At 41.6% G+C, this 18,211-nt stretch overlaps 1 long non-coding RNA gene and 1 pseudogene across 1 annotated transcript; both read left to right on the top strand.

Moving 5' to 3' along the window:
- Positions 1-1,300: 1,300 nt before the first annotated feature.
- On the top strand, positions 1,301-8,779 carry LOC139785690 (dedicator of cytokinesis protein 7-like; annotated as a pseudogene).
- A 5,414-nt stretch (positions 8,780-14,193) lies between these two features.
- On the top strand, positions 14,194-15,639 carry LOC139785693 (uncharacterized). Its single transcript, XR_011722052.1, has 2 exons — positions 14,194-15,103; positions 15,388-15,639. It is a non-coding gene; the product is annotated as an uncharacterized lncRNA (long non-coding RNA).
- Positions 15,640-18,211: the final 2,572 nt, after the last annotated feature.

Here is an 18,211-nt window from a genome sequence, read left to right on the forward strand (position 1 = left end):
ATTAAATTTATTAATATATAATATTGCATTTTATTGCATTTTTTCTCTTTTATTAAAAATTTTTTAATATTCCAAATTTTGTCATATGGCATTTTTAATATAAAATATAATATTTAATAATATTTAATATAAAATAATATTCGACGCTGACTGGCAAAAAAGATTTATTCGTATATCTGTATTGTTTATTTTTATGCGATAGCTTTATGCTCACCAAAATAAGCAAGTATAAGAAAGAAAGAAGCGCCAGAGTCAGAGGATCACCACTACCCTGTTCGATCATCGATGTCAAGCAACAAGGCGCCGGTATACTACTTGGATGGGTGACCGGCTGAGAGTGTGGATTTCTTCGGACAAATGCGCGGCGGCTATACGCACATGGCTTAATATATTTTTTTTGTTACGGTAACAAAATATATTTCATTTTTCACATATCAACAAATAGTTTTTGCGTCAGTAACAAAATTTTGTTTGCTAATACAAAACATTTTTCTCAGTGTAAAATGTATTTGAAATATCTCTGAAGTGTTTCTGCAATATTTCGTAGATATATTTCAGAAATATTTCAGAAATATTGCCGAAATCTTTCAGCAAAGTTGCATTTGAAATAATTGTGCCGATTGAAACATTGCAGAAATGTTGTAGAAACGGTCGTGAAATATTTCTGAAATATTGATGAAAGGTGTAATATTTCAAATGGAATTTTGCAGAAATGTTTCTGAAATATTACATGCCGAGTGGGAAAGGAAAATTCTTTCACAATCTAGTTGTTATGCTAATTATGAACTGTCTCTTACAATTTAATATTAACTAGAAGACAGCGGCAGGAGACAAGCTCTTATATGTATACATAATCAATTGCTTTGTAAAGCTCGGACGTTAGGTTGAAATTAAAACGAAAACAACACTACATACGTCGCTTTGTCATGAGAATATAAATAAAGAATATAAATAGAGAACATAAATAGAGAATATAAATTCAACTGAGAACATAAGCACGACTAAGTATTATTTCGATATGGCATTTAACAGTTACAGAATCTCGTCGGATTAATTTGCTGGGACATTTATAATGTCTTCGGTCCAGCGTGCGTTTGCTCACACAAGTTAAGCAAACAGCATGCCGCCGATGCGAGGCGGCAAATTGCCACTTCTACTTTCTATTCTCGTGATTTATCCAAGAGCGGTAGCAGTGTATCAGGATTTTCTTCCACGGTATGCAGTCTTCTTTGGAAAACTGGCATATAAAGAGATTGCCAATAATCTTGGCGTAAATTAATATTTAATTCCTTATATGCAGATGTCCCTGTGCGAGGTATTAGAACCACTTGATTACGAGGAATTCTTGGGACAGCATCAGTCAGTGCTGGACCGTGATCCTTTAAAACCAATACTAGATTTTCCACCGGGAGACGTCGAATTGAGAGTCGTAAAGAGGAAAATTCGAACAGAGGAGCCAGTAGTACCGCACGAATCAATGTAAAAAAATAGTCGAAACGCTATTAATTACAATACAATTATTTAAAACTTGCCATCCATTCTTCATTTTGATCATTTGGCTTTCAGTGATACCGTGTCGCCTTATGTGAAAAGATGCATCGAGAGTTTTACTTCAGACTGGGTCGTAATACATCGTAAATACAAAGGTAGAATCTCACCTATCGCCAGAGACAGATGATTGCTTCAGGATACACCTAGACAAGATTTCGAGGTATCTAGTGCTGGAGATAAAATTAATTTATTTGTGATAAGCAGAAAGTGAAAGCGGTTTATCTTAATTAGGTAGATCAAGAAGATGCAAATGGCTGTGTATCACCGAACGAGGAGAATGATTTGTCCAATTCCGGAGATACTCCGAGAGGATCTTGGGCAAGTCTGGATTTGCGGCATTCGCAACATGACCCTCTTCTGCCGAGTTTGTTAGATCGTGTTTGCCTCGAAACGATCGATCAGATGAACGAGCAGAAAAGATTGGAGGATCGACATGTACAGGATTATAAAGCGGCAAGTTTGTCCGTTTTATTTTGATTAAATATTCTTAATATTTGTTATTCAATATTTTATTAAATATTAAATATTTATTAAATATTTGTTATTAAATATTTTATTAGATATTGTTCTGGATTCGGCGTTGCTGATACATTCTATTCCGCGATATTTAGACAACGAGTCCGTAAGTCAACAACAGCGTGTAATCGATCACCGCGCGTACACGCGTCTCCTACAATCGTATCACGCGCTGGTCATGCTCCCGCATACCTGCGCCGCTTCCGAACTCGAAGGTTTTGCGTGCTGTGCGACGATCCGGCGAATTTAGTTCCTGTATGACGGGCCTGCGATAAAGACCGATCGGTCATGGGATTGCTCGCGCCGTATATTGTGTCGCCGTTCTCCTGCGTTAATACTAGGATGTGCGGGTGTGATTATCCAAAGATTAACAATCAATTGGGTACCGGCCTCCCGTGTTATTGGGACCGAGCTGGTTTTGGCGTGGAGCACGCTCTCCTTGCAGGCCCAAGAACTGTTTTCAGCTGACGCAGCGAAAATCTGCGCCATCGCGCGCAGCAAGATCTCCGTTCGCGCGTTTCAAGATCTCCGTTCTATATTCGCGCTCCTCAAGATCTCTTAATTCGCGCTGATCAACGCTCCGTTCCGTCACGCGCCGCCCTCTTTTCCATTCGTTTACGCGCTTTGTAGTTACGCTCGTGCGAGTCGAAATCCGCTGGTGCTCGGAACTATATTCCGTTAACGGGCCTTCGGTCCGTCGGATCGATTATCTTTCTGTCGGCGTTTATTTTGTATTCTGTGTATGTGACGTAAATATAGATATTGAGATTAGCGATAATTCACTCGCGAGTGAATTGAGAGTGTCCCGTTTAACCGTCGAACCTTCTGAACCCCATACTATCCTCATACATTCCTCAATTAAATATTTTATTAAATATTTAATAAAATATTGAATAATAAATGTTAAATATTAAATATTGTATTTATTGTTCAATATTTGACTAAATAATTAAATATTTATTTTTCAGGAAGCCTTGTTCCTGCTTTACGCTCCTCCGACTTCTCCTGACGACGAGTGGCAAGAAATCAGCGTTGCCCCGGAACCTACAGAACCTTTTGCTCATAAAATTCTCGTAAAATGTCTGCAATTAAAGTTAGAACTAGAAGTGGAGCCAATATTCGCGAGTCTCGCATTATACGATGCCAGAGAAAAGAAAAAGGTATGATATTTTTTATCATTGAAATTACAACTTCAAGAATGCATAATGCTAATTACAAATTGTTATATTTCAGATGTCCGAAAATTTCTACGTCGATATGAATTCAGAGGGATTAAAAAGAATGCTTGGAGGACACATCGCTTATAGCGATGCAAGTACCTTAGCTAGAAGTTGCGTTTTAAGCATCAATAAACCCAGTCCCGATTTGTTTCTTGTCGTACGGCTCGAGAAAGTATTGCAGGGCGATATATCGGAGTGTGCCGAACCATATTTACGCGAAGATAAAAATAAAGATAAGGTAATAAAATGTTAAAATAAAATACTGATGCATTCAAAATGGCAATTTCTCATATTATTGTCTTATTCATTTCAGTATAAGTCAGAGCTGCCGCCGCTGCTGCGTGCGAACGCCTGGGTCGTTATAGAATGCCTCTCGCGTGGACTGCAGTTCATCTATGTCTGGTGTAATCGGAGGCGGTGGTGATACGGATAGCACTGGCAGTGCTGGATCTTTAGACAGAAAGTCGGGCGGTCTGGAACAGTGGCGAAAGAAAGTGGAACCGCCTACGCGACGTGGTTCGCTAGAAAGACGGAGTTCGGATAAAAGACGTAGTTGGTCGCCGGACGATTTTGCCAATTGCCTCGATAGCTTTAGGTTTGTATAATGCTCCATTTTCTTATTAAAAGGCTTAACTAACATCTTGATATTCTTATAGACTCATTACTTTAACAGTCTCGAGCTTCTTCAAGCAGGAAAGCGAATGACTTCGCGATGAAGATCTTTATAAGCTTTTGGTTGAACTACGAAGACCTGGTTCCAACTTGAAACGATTAAAATGCTTACCAGGGATATTGAAATTGGATCTCAGTCCCAGACCCGAAGAACTACCGAGGTGTCTTGATCCGGATGAAAAGAATCGACCGGTTAAGGAGATACTCGAGTTTCCAAGCGAAGTTGTTTCGCCCGATTTAACGTATCGTAATCTTCTATATCTTTATCCCAAGGTGCATATCGAATAAAATTGTACCATCAATTATTTCTTATTAATTATACGACATGAGAAATTATATTTTATTATGTGTAGGAAGCAAACTTCAGCTCCAGAACTGGCTCAGCCCGTAATATCGCTGTAAGAATTCAGCTTATGGGAGGTGAGCAAGAAGCCGACGCGCTTACAGCTATCTTCGGCAGATTATCGTGTCCTGAGATGACGCATGAGTACTTTACTTCCGTGTCATACCACAACAAGAATCCGAATTTTTACGACGAAATCAAGATGAGACTACCCGCGGATTTAAGTGCGAAATCACTTATTGTTCACTTTCTATCATATTAGTTGCCAGAAGAAAGCAGAGCAACCAAACGTCGAAACGGCGGTCGCGTATACGGTAAATTTCAATCAGTAATTAATAAAACCAGGACTTAGTAATTTGATTGATAAACTAAATATGTAAAATTTTATTTATAGTGGCTACCGCTTCTAAGAGACGGTCATCTCCAATCAGGCGAATTCAGTTTGCCTGCTATGCTAGATCCGCCACCCGCAAATTATTCCTACATCGCACCCGATGTTCTTTTGCCAGGCACTCGATGAGTGGATGCTCATCGAGGGGTCTTCACTGTCATATTGGAGCCTGTTTCCAGCGTTCATCCGCAAGACAAATATATCGACAGGTAATAATGTATTATTTTTTTCCTTTGTGCGAATAAAAAGCGAATAAAAAGATATGTAATAATTTTTTACATAATTTCCATATTACAGATTTTTATCATTATGCGACTTTTTGGAAACCGCGGTCAAGTTCCGCCTCGTATCGGCGAAGCGGGCATGGAATCAGAATTGAAATCAGCTCTTCTCGAATTAGCGCGTGCCTCGCATTCCGCCTTGGTGCGATCACTTCCCCAATTACTGGATCAATTACTGTGTCTTCTAGTGCGACCGCCAACATTACCGTCTCAATCGTTGAACGTTGCCGCCACCATCTTCGAGGCTCTGGGACTGCTCGTACGAAATATCACCAATTTACCGGACGGTCAATTGGACGCGCATGGAAGACACGCGCTATTGGCCACCTACATCGCGTATCAATACTCTTTGCCGAGCATGACTCACAACGGGGGCGTCGTGCGAGCACAGAGCAATCCCGATCTGCCTCTGGAAGATCTGGAGATGGAGATCCACTCGCGGGGATTGGACAGAACCGCGTCGATGCGATAGGAATCCCCCTCGATCAACAGTCATCCCACCAGAAGACTTCTACACGAGAAACTTGCCTTGCACTGGGTTGTATCCACCGGTCAGGCACGCGAACTGGCGATAACTCATTCCTGGTTCTTCCTGGAGCTGATAATGCGCTCGATGGTTGTCACGCTGTCTGAGATGGCGTCCTTGGAGGCACTGCGAAAACTGAGATTCTCACCGCAGTTCTGCGACGATGTCGCAACGCTCACCGCTGCGTTAACGTCCGAGGTGATATCGCGCTGCGGCAAGGAAATCCGCGTGGCGTCCAACTTGATATCGAGCCTTGGCAATTTCCTATCCGACTTGCTATCCGTGATGGACAGAGGATTCGTGCTGTCGTTCGTTCGCGCCGCCTGTTGCTCGCTGTCGGATGCGTCAATGCATATTCCCGACTCCGCAGCGTTATTCGCTCTGAAACTCGATCTCGTGAGAACGGTGTGCTCGCACGAGCACTATGTAGCATTGAATCTTCCCTTTGGCACTGGCTATACGTCGGGATCGGCTCCGGCATCGCCCAGTCCATCGACTGGCAGCTCAGGCAGTCTGATTCTGTCTGATATCCACTCTCGTGCCTGGGGCTAGAGCCCGGTTTTCGGAACTCAGTCAAGAATTCAGGCAGCAGCACTTCTTGGTCGGCATCGTTCTGTCCGATCTGGCAAACACCTTGGAGATACCAAATCCGATGCTACAGAATAAAGCTATTGGGACCGTCCGACATCTTATGAGCTGCCACGATGCTGATCCGCGATATTCCGATCCTGCGGCGAAGGCTAGAGTTGCCGCGCTATATCTGCCGTTACTTAGTATCTTGATGGATGCCTTACCCCAGCTTTATCATTGGGACTCCAAAGACAAAAGCGTTTATCCGGATGAATCCGGATCGATCACGCAATCGGTAGCATTGGCTATTGCTGGCGGAATGTCGGCGGACACCGCGGGCAATCAGTGCCGTGTATCTCTGAGTTCCGAAGCTACTCGACATTTATTAATGTGTGCCTTATGGGTGCTGAAGGGATTAGAACAAACCGCTCTAGCACAGTGGTGTTCCAAACTCAGCGCGAGACGTATTCTGAGCTTGCTGCAAGTACTGAATATCGCCACCGCAGCTTTTGAGTACAAAGGCAAGAAAGCACTTAAAAGATTGCCACCTCAAGCAACGGCCACCAGCGATATTAGATCGTGACTGGAAGGCGTGATTCTCGGTCAGGAAAGTGCCAGGAGCGAAATGATGCTGCGAAGAAAGGAGAGAGTGACCGGAGACAAATTGAGATAACGTAAAGATCAAATGCCTTACAGGTATACAAATATTATTATATTATTTTAATTTTAATTTTAATTGAAGTCATAATTATATAAATATATTGATTCTTCAAGATCTTGCGAACAACCGGAAGGAAGAGCTGCGGAACAAGACGCTCATATAGAAGGAGCCTTAGCGGCTGAGGCTTCTCTTGTCGTATTAGATACCTTTGAATCCGTAGTTTAAGCTGACGGCGGTGGAGGTATTCGTCGACTTTTTATTTCACTACTTAAATATGACAAGATAGATGAATTAAACGTTTGAAATTACTTAGGTGCGGTTGTCGGTGCGGTATTGAAAGTGATACTTAGAGCGTTGGCTAGAAACCAAAGTACATCGGTGCTTCAGCACATGTTCAATACACAGCGGGCTTTAGTCTTCAAGTATCACAGCGCATTGTTCGATGAGGAAAGCGAGTGCTGCGGGGATTTGTGCTTAACATTGCTCACTCGATGCAGCTCGCCCTTAAGCGCTATTAGAAGTCACGCAGCTGCGAGCCTGTATCTGCTGATGCGACAGAATTTCGAAATTGGGAATGTAAGCTGTCATGAGATCTCGTGATGTTGTGAACCAATAAGCGTTGTTTTAATCTTACATTCTTCACAGAACTTTGCGCGCGTCAAGATGCAAGTCACAACGTCCTTATCTGCTCTTGTTGGAAGAGGAAAAGCACCTAGCGAGGGTGCGTTACGTAGGGCCTTGAAAACGATGCTGGTATACGCCGAGAGAGATACGGAGCTTTCAGACACGAGTTTTCCTGAACAAGTGAAGGATCTACTATTCAATCTTCATATGATCCTCTCTGATACTGTTAAGATGAAGGAATTCCAAGAGGATCCTGAAATGCTCTTGGATCTAATATATAGGTAAGATTTCTGAATCTTAGCAAACAATTTGACTTAAACACTTCGAGTGCCAAGCACATTTCGAGCGTGATCTCTGCGGGGCCCAAGAGTGAATTTTTGATAGTTTTGTTTTAAATATATATTCAATGCACTGCAAAAATAATTCAATATATTTATAAGTAACGAAATCGTTTCTACTTGAGTGAATAAAATCGTCACCCATAGATGGGTGATAGGGCCCCTGCGAGAACTTATGCGTCACTCAGATCTGAGTGACGTGGTACTCAAAGTAAACATAACGAGCTAAGGGATGTATCTAAATTTTGTTTAGAATCGCCAAGGGTTATCAAAGATCGCCTGATCTTCGCCTGACTTGGCTCGCAAACATGGCGCAGCAGCACATGGAAAGGAAAAATCACACGGAAGCAGCAATGTGTTTAGTGCACAGTGCCGCTCTGGTAGCGGAATATCTTCATCTACTCGAACCTGGTGGCGGCGGTCGGCCCGTAGGAGCCGTTGCTTTGAACGCCGTAACACCGAACGCTTTAGAGGAGAGCGCCGTCGGCGATGACGTACTGGCCAGAAGGGAAGAGGGCTTTGCTTAGGCCCTGATTTTTCAGAAAGTGGATTGGCTGGTTTATTGGAGCACGCGGCTAGCTCTTTTTACGCAGCTGGAATGTACGAAGGGTGTTGCTACCTATAGCAGAAGCTGCACATGACTACAAGAAATTAGCTAACATTCACGGGTAAGAAAATTTAAATTGTTTAGTATGATATGGAGGGCACATTTTTTTCAAATTTACTGCATAAGATATTATTTCGGAACTTTTTTTTAGTAAACTTCACGAGGTATATACGCGTGTGGAACAATTGGCTGGCAAGCGTGTCTTCGGGACGTACTTCAGAGTTTGTTTCTATGGCGCCAGATTCGGCGATCTCGCCGGCGAAGAGTTCGTTTACAAAGAGCCAACTTTAACAAAACTCCCGGAAATATTCTCGAGACTCGAGAACTTTTATGCCGAGAGATTCGGCGCGGAGAATATAATTATAATAAAGGATTCGAATCCTGTTAATTTTAGCACGCCTTGTATGTAGTTTGAAGAAGTAAATTTTACACAGGATATTGTAATCAATGTCGAATACACTCTGAATTTCCATCGCAAATCTCTTCTGCAGCTCCCTCCGTACAACATATCCTCAACATATCCTTTTTGCAATAAATTTTATTTTTTTTTTAAGTATCAAAAAATGGAGTTTTTTTCAGCGTGGCTTTTCTATATAAATAAATTCACCGAGTAGAAGACCTTTAGAAAGTATTTATTAGCAATTTTATATATTGACAATTTAATAGCATAACGAATGATCCTTTATAATGAAATTTTACGGCTGTTTTGTACATGTCATGCAATTATACATTATTCATTTATATCTATATTTATATATCCTAAAAGACATAACGTATAGAAAATTATACTTATATTATAGATTATTACATGTAACTAACAAGTGACTAGCTAAGAAAAATATTCGCGTAAATTCATTCCTTCACGGGCACGCCCTTGGGAAAATATACTTTAAATAAAATTAAAGTTCTTAAAAGTAATCTTAAAAATTTAAGAGTTTACTTAAGAAATTTTTAGGTAAATTAAAGTGTGTAAAAGGTTAATCTAAAGTAATTTAAGAAATTTTAAAGTATTTCAAAACTGACTGTAAAATAATCTTAGAAAACCAAAGGTTTTAAAAACTGACTTTAAAATAGTATTCTGGTACTCTAAAGGAGTGGAAAAGTAGCTTTAAAGTAATTTTAATAAATCTTAGGTAATTATAAGAAAACATTAAACTTTAAAGTTTTTTTTATAAATCTCGATCTTATATATAACACTTACATTAAATTAAGAAGTAGTCTACCACGTAAGGCAGTTGGCTCACGATCCAGAGGTCCCGAGTTCGAATCCCACCAAGATAAGTGTTTTTTCAAATACGAGAAAATATTTATAATCATAGACTGCATCTTAAGAAACAAATTTAGTTAAAAAATAGTAATAAAATTTCGAAATAAATAATTTTTTTTTGTCGGGTGAATATTCGTTTTTCCTCTAGCATTTTAAGAGCAGGACTGCACCTTAAGTCTAGTGTCTCATGGTTAGAGGATATTCCTCTAGATTTTCAAATATCTTCTTGAGACCGTATTTAAGAGGAAAATCCTCTAAAATCAAGCGGGAGCCACTAAACGACAGAATATTTTTTTTGGGTGTTCTTTGAAGTAAGTTGCCTTATAGTTATAAGATTACCTTAAACAATAGTTTTAAAGTGTCCAAATTTACCTTTAATTTTTTTTAAATTTTTCTTTAAAGTAAATTTTAAGATTTTTTTAAAAGATTTCTAAGGTAAATTTTCCCAAGGGATATGTAGACTATATATAACACTTACATTAAATTAAGAAGTAGTCTACCACGTAAGGCAGTTGGCTCACGATCCAGAGGTCCCGAGTTCGAATCCCACCAAGGTAAGTGTTTTTTCAAATACGAGAAAATATTTATAATCATAGACTGCATCTTAAGAAACAAATTTAGTTAAAAAATAGTAATAAAATTTCGAAATAAATAATTTTTTTTGTCGGGTAAATATTTGTTTTTCCTCTAGCATTTATACGAAGGAGAGGCTACGAAGTAAGTTGCCTTATAGTTATAAGATTACCTTAAACAATAGTTTTAAAGTGTCCAAATTTACCTTAAATTTTTCTTTAAAGTAAGTTTTAAGATTTTTTTTAAAGATTTCTAAGGTAAATTTTCCCAAGGGTAGTGTCTCATGGTTAGAGGATATTCCTCTAGATTTTAAAATATCTTCTTGAGACCGTATTTAAGAGGAAAATCCTCTAAAATCAAGCGGAAGCCACTAAACGACAGAATTTTTTTTTTTTCGTGTTCTTTGAAGTAAGTTGCCTTATAGTTATAAGATTACCTTAAACAATAGTTTTAAAGTGTCCAAATTTACCTTTAATTTTTTTTAAGTTTTTCTTTAAAGTAAGTTTTAAGATTTTTTTAAAACATTTCTAAGGTAAATTTTCCCAAGGGCGCATAGAGATAGGATACCTCGCATCGTTTTTCCTATTTCGCAAATCTATAAATTCAATTTCTCTTTCTCTCTCTCTCTCTCTCTCTCTCTCTCTCTCTCTCTCTCTCTCTCTCTCTCTCTCTCTCTCTCTCTCTCTTTTTCTCTTTCTCTTTCTATCTCTTTCTCTCTCTCTCTCTCTCTCTCTCTCTCTCTCTCTCTCTCTCTCTCTCTCTCTCTCTCTCTCTCTCTCTCTCTCTCTCTCTCTCATCTTGTCTTTATTCTTAAATTTACCGAATCTCTCATGAGATGACTTCTCCGACACTCTCTCAATTTACACCATTTTAAAAGGCATTATTCGGCCTCGTACATTTCTCGCATTCGTTCTTGCCGCATATGCAATCGGGTGCTCAATTGACTCCTCTCTTAATACGCGACGAGATCGAGTCGAGGTCCATCGTCTAAGGACTCCATTAGGAAAATTTACTTAAAAAAACTTAAAATAAACTAGAAAGTTTACCAAAGAAATTACTATTGATAAACTATTGATAAACTATTGATAAACTAGAAGTGATTTCGAACCAAACTTTAAGTATTTCTATAATATACTTTAAAAGTTACTTTAAGTTAACTCATGCAATTACTATTAATCACCCAAAAAAAAATATTCTGTCATTTAGTGGCTCCCGCTTGATTTTAGAGGATTTTCCTCTGAAATACGGTCTCAAGAAGATATTTTAAAATCTAGAGGAATATCCTCTAACCATGAGACACTAGACTTAAGATTGCAGTCCTTTTAATACTAGAGGACACTGATTTCCGATATTCACCCGGAATAAAAAAAATTATTTATTTCGAAATTGTATTACTATTTTATAACTAAATTTGTTTCTTAAGATGCAGTCTATAATTATAAATATTTTCTCGTATTTGAAAAACACACTTACCTTGGTGGGATTCGAACTCGGGACCTCTGGATGGTGAGCCAACTGCCTTACGTGGTAGACTACTTCTTAATTTGATGTAAGTGTTATATATAGTCTACATATGTCATAACCAGCGCAAATATATAATTTTCCAAAAATCATCTTAAGAAACAAATTCAGTTTAAAAAGAGTAATAAACACCTAAAAAAAAATAATCTTAGTTTTAGCGGAATCCTGTAAATCTTAGAGGATTTTATTCTTATATATGGCCTCAAGAGGAATCCTTTAAAATTAAGAGGAAAATATTCTAAGCACAATATTTTTATAATTAGAAGAATTTCGTCTTGCATCTATAGTACGACCTTGCTATTCTTAATATCAATTTTTTCTTGTTAATAAACCAAACAAATTCTTGAATTTTGCTCTCTGTCGACTCTTACCGAAGAAAGTCAATGCCCTGTAAAAGCAGGTATAAACGAAGGTCCCGGATGAGGAGCACACGTCGTAATCAAAAAGGGTTATTATGGCTACGGTCAACGTGACGCTACAAATGCTTTGGAGCGTTCTTCTTCTCCTTCTTTCTTCATTGAAAGAAAAGAGAAGGGAAATGCTTCGAAGCATTTGTAGCGTCACGTTGACCGTAGCCTATGTCAGAGGCCCTGCTAGTGAGCACGCCCGCCCTGACTGGCAAACTTGAGAACGCTAAAGAAACTCTGCCGAGCTGCCCTAGATATAGCAGTCGATGTTGAATCTTAATTACGCGAAAGGATACTGGCGATGCGCTGCGTAGCGGGCGCGAGCTGAACTCTCTCGCCGCGCGAGCCAGCGCCGCGCGCGTCCCGTCGTACAGCCCGCGTTGCGCGCGTGAGGGCATTCTGCTTCAAGTAAACATATTCCTCTTAATACAAGAGGAAAGCCGTTAGAATAATATGTAATAGATTTTTGATGAATAGTCCACTTTATTGACAGAGGAATACTCTTTTTGTAAAAGTTTTCGCTTAGAATATGGGATTACAGGAAATTTCACTTTGTAAACAGAATACTTTTTTGGGTGAAATTTTGAATTGGATATATGATATTGAAGCCGTGCACTAAGATGGTGCATGGACAGCTCCTCAGTCAGCCGCGAGTAGTCCTGAGGTGGCTGTCCGCGGACGAATCGTGGCGAGCGGACCGGCGAACGAGCGCAGCACCCCGAGCGAGCCTGGGGCGCAGCACGTGGGACGCAACTCCACGAACCTCCGGAACCGTCGTAAGCTATCGGGCGGTCCAGCCAACCGCGATCGCTCGAAGCGCGATCACGCCGGCTGGGACGGATGACTCCCGGGGAGCAGCAGGGTCTAGCGGCTGCACGGTTACGGTCCAGAGGACGACGATCACCGTGCGCGAGACGGTCACGATGACGGCGGGGCCGCGAGCAGCGGCACCGAACGAGGGGGACGACTCGGAGGACTTCCAGAGTCCGTCCTCCGAGGAGGAATCCCAAGGTGACGAGGGGAAGGCCCTCCTTTCGATTACAAGCTGCGTGAAGCGTTCCGAGGACGGAAACCCATTATAAAATAAAGTTTTGTTTAGTTTGCCATGATCCGTCCGGCGCAGTAGGAAATAAGTTAGGCATAAGTTGCGCGACAATGATCGCCGAGCTGCGGCTCACTTAGTCGGTAAGTTAGATTTCGTTTCGTGACGATCCACAAGGAATTTATTTTCGTTTGGCACGAAAGTGCCCGGATCGGCCGTAAAACCGTATTTGATTTATTGCGCGTGGATCGCCAAACAGCGCAGAGTAAAAGGCACCGAGCCACACACAATCTTCGGTCCGGGAACATACGGACGTGACCTCGCGAAGTAACGCGAAAGTCGAACGAGCCCCAGGAGGCGGGATTCGGGCCCGCGGTCAGTGGCCGCCCGATCGAGCAAACTAAGGGGCAAAATAACCACCGGTGCCACGTCAGGGCATCACGAGAGACAGGCACAGCCGAACCGCTTCGCGACCCGAGCACCAGGAGGCAAGATAGCGGGACAGGCGTCATCTGCGGGGATAAACCGGCGATGTCGTATCAGGAAGACCTGGTACACCCGAGGGACCAGGCGCCGTCGTAATCCGAACATCCGGACGCTAGTTACGGGGACACGGTTCGCGAAAACGTTACCCGGACATCGGCTACGGGAACCGAGGCCGGAATATAGTCAGGGGGGTTCGTAGAAGCGAGCACCGGGAGTCGCCGTCAACGGCGGACACCGCGAAATGGACCTGGACATCTTCGCCGGGAAGTCGGTCCAGGTTCCCGTATAGTGACGTCAGAGAAGTCGTGCGCATAGGTCGGCGCCAACAAAATACGAAAATTGTAAGTAGTGGAAAACCACTACCCGGGATGTAATAAAGTATGTTATTCATAAGGGTATGCAAGTGGAATTTTCCACCGCGAACATCTGGCGCGCCCGGAACTGGTAAACACCAGATGTTACTGCGTAGTAACGCGCATTCCTCAAAGAGAAAGCGGCCGTGACGCCAGGGAGGGGGAAAATCCCATAGGTGGGGAGCCGGAGAGCGGAATATTCCTCGAGGCAGTCTCTCGTGGGCGCTCGTATAGGTAACATCTTTCTCGCGCGTATATCTCGGTGTGTCGCGAAAAGTTCGCGATCGTGTACCGGATTACAATTATAAGTTTACCACAGCGTCCGAAACCAACGGAAACGCCCGCATAACGCGTGAATTATCGCCGATACGAAAGGCGAACGGTCCGAGTGAACCGAAAAGTGAAACTTCGCACTTTGCGAGACGTGCGACCGCCATCTTGCGCGGAATTTGTAACAACGAAAACCTGTTTGTGTAAAACGAAGATTATGAATAAATGGAAACTACATTTGTGAAAATAAAAAGTTAACGATTACTTACCTGATACTTACCTGCACGGGTGTCGGCCATCTTCCATAATCGTTGACCCGGGTCGGAGTTTATCATCGGTGCTACATCAGTGGACATCGGAGATGAGGGCAGCAGTGGCGAAATCCTGAAAAAAAGTAGTAACAATTAAGTTAGTTAACCACGGTACTTGTACTTACCTCGGTGGAGCGGTGGTCAACCATCTGGTGTATACGGGGATCCTGGTAGGCGTTCAGCAGCGATGATCCATGGGCCGGCGACACAGATGAGGCATCCGTCTCGAAAGCCTGAAAATAAAAGGAATTAATGATCCGAGAGGAGGCGATGGAGAGTGGGCACCCCGGTCGAGAATCTGAAAAGGGGATTGTTTAAACAAATTGGTTAACCATAAGTTCATAAATACGTACCTTCTCGGTGGATTGAGGATAAACCGAGTGGCGACCGATGACTTAGAGGGCAAAATAGAGCGTCTCGTGACCCAATGGTGTATCGTTCGGTTACAATATAATATTTCTTAATGCCTCGTGTGGTGCAAGTGTGGTGAAAAAGGGAACTTGTCTTTTTAAGTATACTGTTGAAACAACACGCATAAGTTAAAATCAGCTTTAAGTATTACCTTTATAAAAAGTAAAGTTAAAGTATATTTATAAGTATTACGTTTGTTAAAAGTAAATTTAAAGTATATTTGCGACTTGCTTATAAAGTTTTTATTGAGGTTAATAACTTAAAGAAAACTTTACGCTCGGCTGTCAGTATACTATTAGTCTACCATTATACTATTCTAGTATACTATTATTACGGCTAGTATACTTTATAATACTTTAAAATACTTTAAGTAACTTTAAAAAACTTTAAGTAAATTTTCCTAAGGGCTAAGACAGCGTGGCGATTTGACACGTCCTCTGTTCAAGCTCACTATTCTCGTCGGATTCGCTGGCCCAGGAGGACCGTCGCTCGTGTCATATCTCACCGTCGCTGTCCCCGGGACAGCGTCCTGGTCCTGACACGCCGTCATCGAGAACCTCCGTCACCTCGTGAAACAGACAGATAATGGGTATGGGGTAAGGGCGAATCGAGAAAAAAAGTATATTTCGTAATAAATCGATGAATAAATATTTCATGAGAGAGAAACCAAGAGATTGACATTAAAATTAATTCACGAACTTTTTGCAAAATTATTTTATCGCCCACCTCGGGAGCACTCACCAGAACTTCCTCGAATCGGTCGTAATTCTCCTGCCTGGAGTTCAAGAGGCTCTCGCCTACCGAGTCGGCGCCCGATTGGCAAGGATCTCGTCGTCCTAGTGCGCTCGATGCAATATGCAGCAAGGACAGTACCGCCAAGAGGCCGGCTGCAAGCACATATATATCTGTCAGGAGCTCACGGAAATAGAGTTGAAGGAGCCGGCGTCCTTACCCGCGACGTAGGACAGCCAAAGTCTATTGGGTCGCCACGCTAGAATGCAGGACAGTGGTAGGTAAAACAACGCCTTTCGCCAGCCCCGCGTGGCCGCCAGAACGCTGGACCAGCAACGCGAGCAGAGGGAATCCTCGTTCCTGAGAAAACAAAACGTCAACATACATATATCGTTTTCTCATAAAAAGAATCCGCGAGATTAAAAGAATTATTTTCTGGAATAACGTTTTAAATAAAGAATTTAAATAAATTAAACAATTCGATATATCTAAAACCCCTTTTTATCTCTTTTATTCCACTATTTTTTATTTTAGGATTATTTTAATTTTATTTTAATTGGCTCTATTTATTTTAATTGCATGTTGAGAATTGCATCGATTTAAGATTATATCCTATTTTTCTAGCCAATGTGTATTTGACACATTATTATTATAGGTTCTTCAGAGCGAGCGAGATGTTCCTCAGACAGTTTATGCAACATCGTAAAAGTATTTACGTGATCGAGTTATCTGACGTTCGCGGAACTAGAGGATTTACATGATTTACATTCGATAAAAAGAAACTTTTGCGAGAACGACGTCTTCCGCTGAATGCCGCAGGCGAGCAATCCAGCCTTTAGTCTTGATTATGACCCCATCAATTTCACTTAAGTTTCCTTCTTAAAGAAAACGCGGAGCGGTAAGACGATTTTTCCATCGATACAACTTTCAAATACTCTTACCGAGTACCCTTTTTACGGAGATTAACAAACTGAATTCCGAACGGGCAAAAGAGATCAAAATAAAAGTCCGACTTGTCGTACCTGCACCAGTATCCTGCACATTCGGTTTTACGCTACATTCTTTATATATTTTTTCTGGCTAATGTAATACACGAGAACGTTTGTCTAATTAAAATGTTAACGTGCGCAGTGGCAATTGCGTTCGCAATGCAATTTCGCCGCGGTAACTGTATCGAAAAAAAAAATTACCGGGAAGCGATTTGCCCGAGCTTTCGAGATTATCGAGGAAATCTCCGCGCGGAGATAATTATCACGCGCGTTTCAGAGAGCTGCTAATGTACGAAATTAACCGTCGCGGCAAACGTAAACTCGCCTAATCAGCTCGCGGAAGATTAATATACGTCATTGTGGCGAGGAAAATGGGAAAGCACGACAATCGTCTTTACGCAGCATGCGGGTCTCGCAGTAGGAACCTACAATAGGAATCTTCCTGTCCTGAAAAGTGGTCGAGAAAATCGACAAGATCAATTTAGACAGAAAGGTTTGTTTTTGAATATTCCTTCAATAATTAACTCGCTGAAATATTTTTAATTGAATTTGCCCTCGATGGAGACCGAGAGAAAGAGAAGATCTGACGGATCTTCATCCCCGCGCGAACGGATATAAAAGAAGATGTCTCCATTGGAAATCCGCTTTTCTGCAAACCAATGTTATCTCTCCCTCTCGATCATCTCCGCGTAGATCGGAGTGATCGATCGTTCCGACTGGCAGTTTTAATGGCACCGTCATCGGAGATATAAACTTCCGCGGCAGCATCGATTCCGGACGGATCGCCAAGCTAAGTTACTCGTTAAAACCGTAGACCCTGCAGAACTTCTTTTAATACTTCCTCCCCCTAGCTTCGGAAGAACGCTGGCGACGTCGTCCCATTGGTCGCCGTCTCACGCTGATCGATATGAGCAACTTAAATGATAAAAACTTGCCGATATAACCCGGCTCGACAATCAAGACCAAATTTACCGAAAGGCTTGTTGAACTTTATTAACGTATTAACTCTATCGGGAGACATAAGACAGAAAATACAGCGGTCGGAGATATCTGGATGAATTAATCGAGGGAAGCGCCCGCAGCATAAGGCATAACACTGCAAGTGCTCGCCATCGCGACGTTAGTGAACGTTGGTGAACGCGAAGTCTCGCCCACCGGGGAGAGACTCGCGTCTGCAAATAGAGTAGATGCACTAGCTGTCACGCGTAAGATAAAAAAAATGCCAAATGCAACAATGTTTAATGCAATGTGTAATTATGTATCACGACAAATAACACGGATCAACTCTGCGCTGTATGCAGAGAGCTCTATTATTGAATCAACTGCGATAATCAGAAATTGTGCCATCTGCAACCGACCATGATTCGGTTTGATGACCTTGATAGACACTTGATAGATACTTCTACTTATCCCCGATATTTCTACTTATTCCCGAGCGGCGCGAAAAAACTTTAATTTCTAAATTCATTACAATATCTGCACAATGAAAGAAAAAGAGAAAAAATTTAATTTTCCCTACAACACACCCGTAAAGGACACAACGAAGCGC

This window comes from Temnothorax nylanderi, unplaced genomic scaffold, assembly GCF_030848795.1.
Source record: "Temnothorax nylanderi isolate EJ_2023f unplaced genomic scaffold, tnyl_v1.0 TNYL_tig0864_pilon, whole genome shotgun sequence".
NCBI classification, from domain to species: Eukaryota; Metazoa; Arthropoda; class Insecta; order Hymenoptera; family Formicidae; genus Temnothorax; species Temnothorax nylanderi.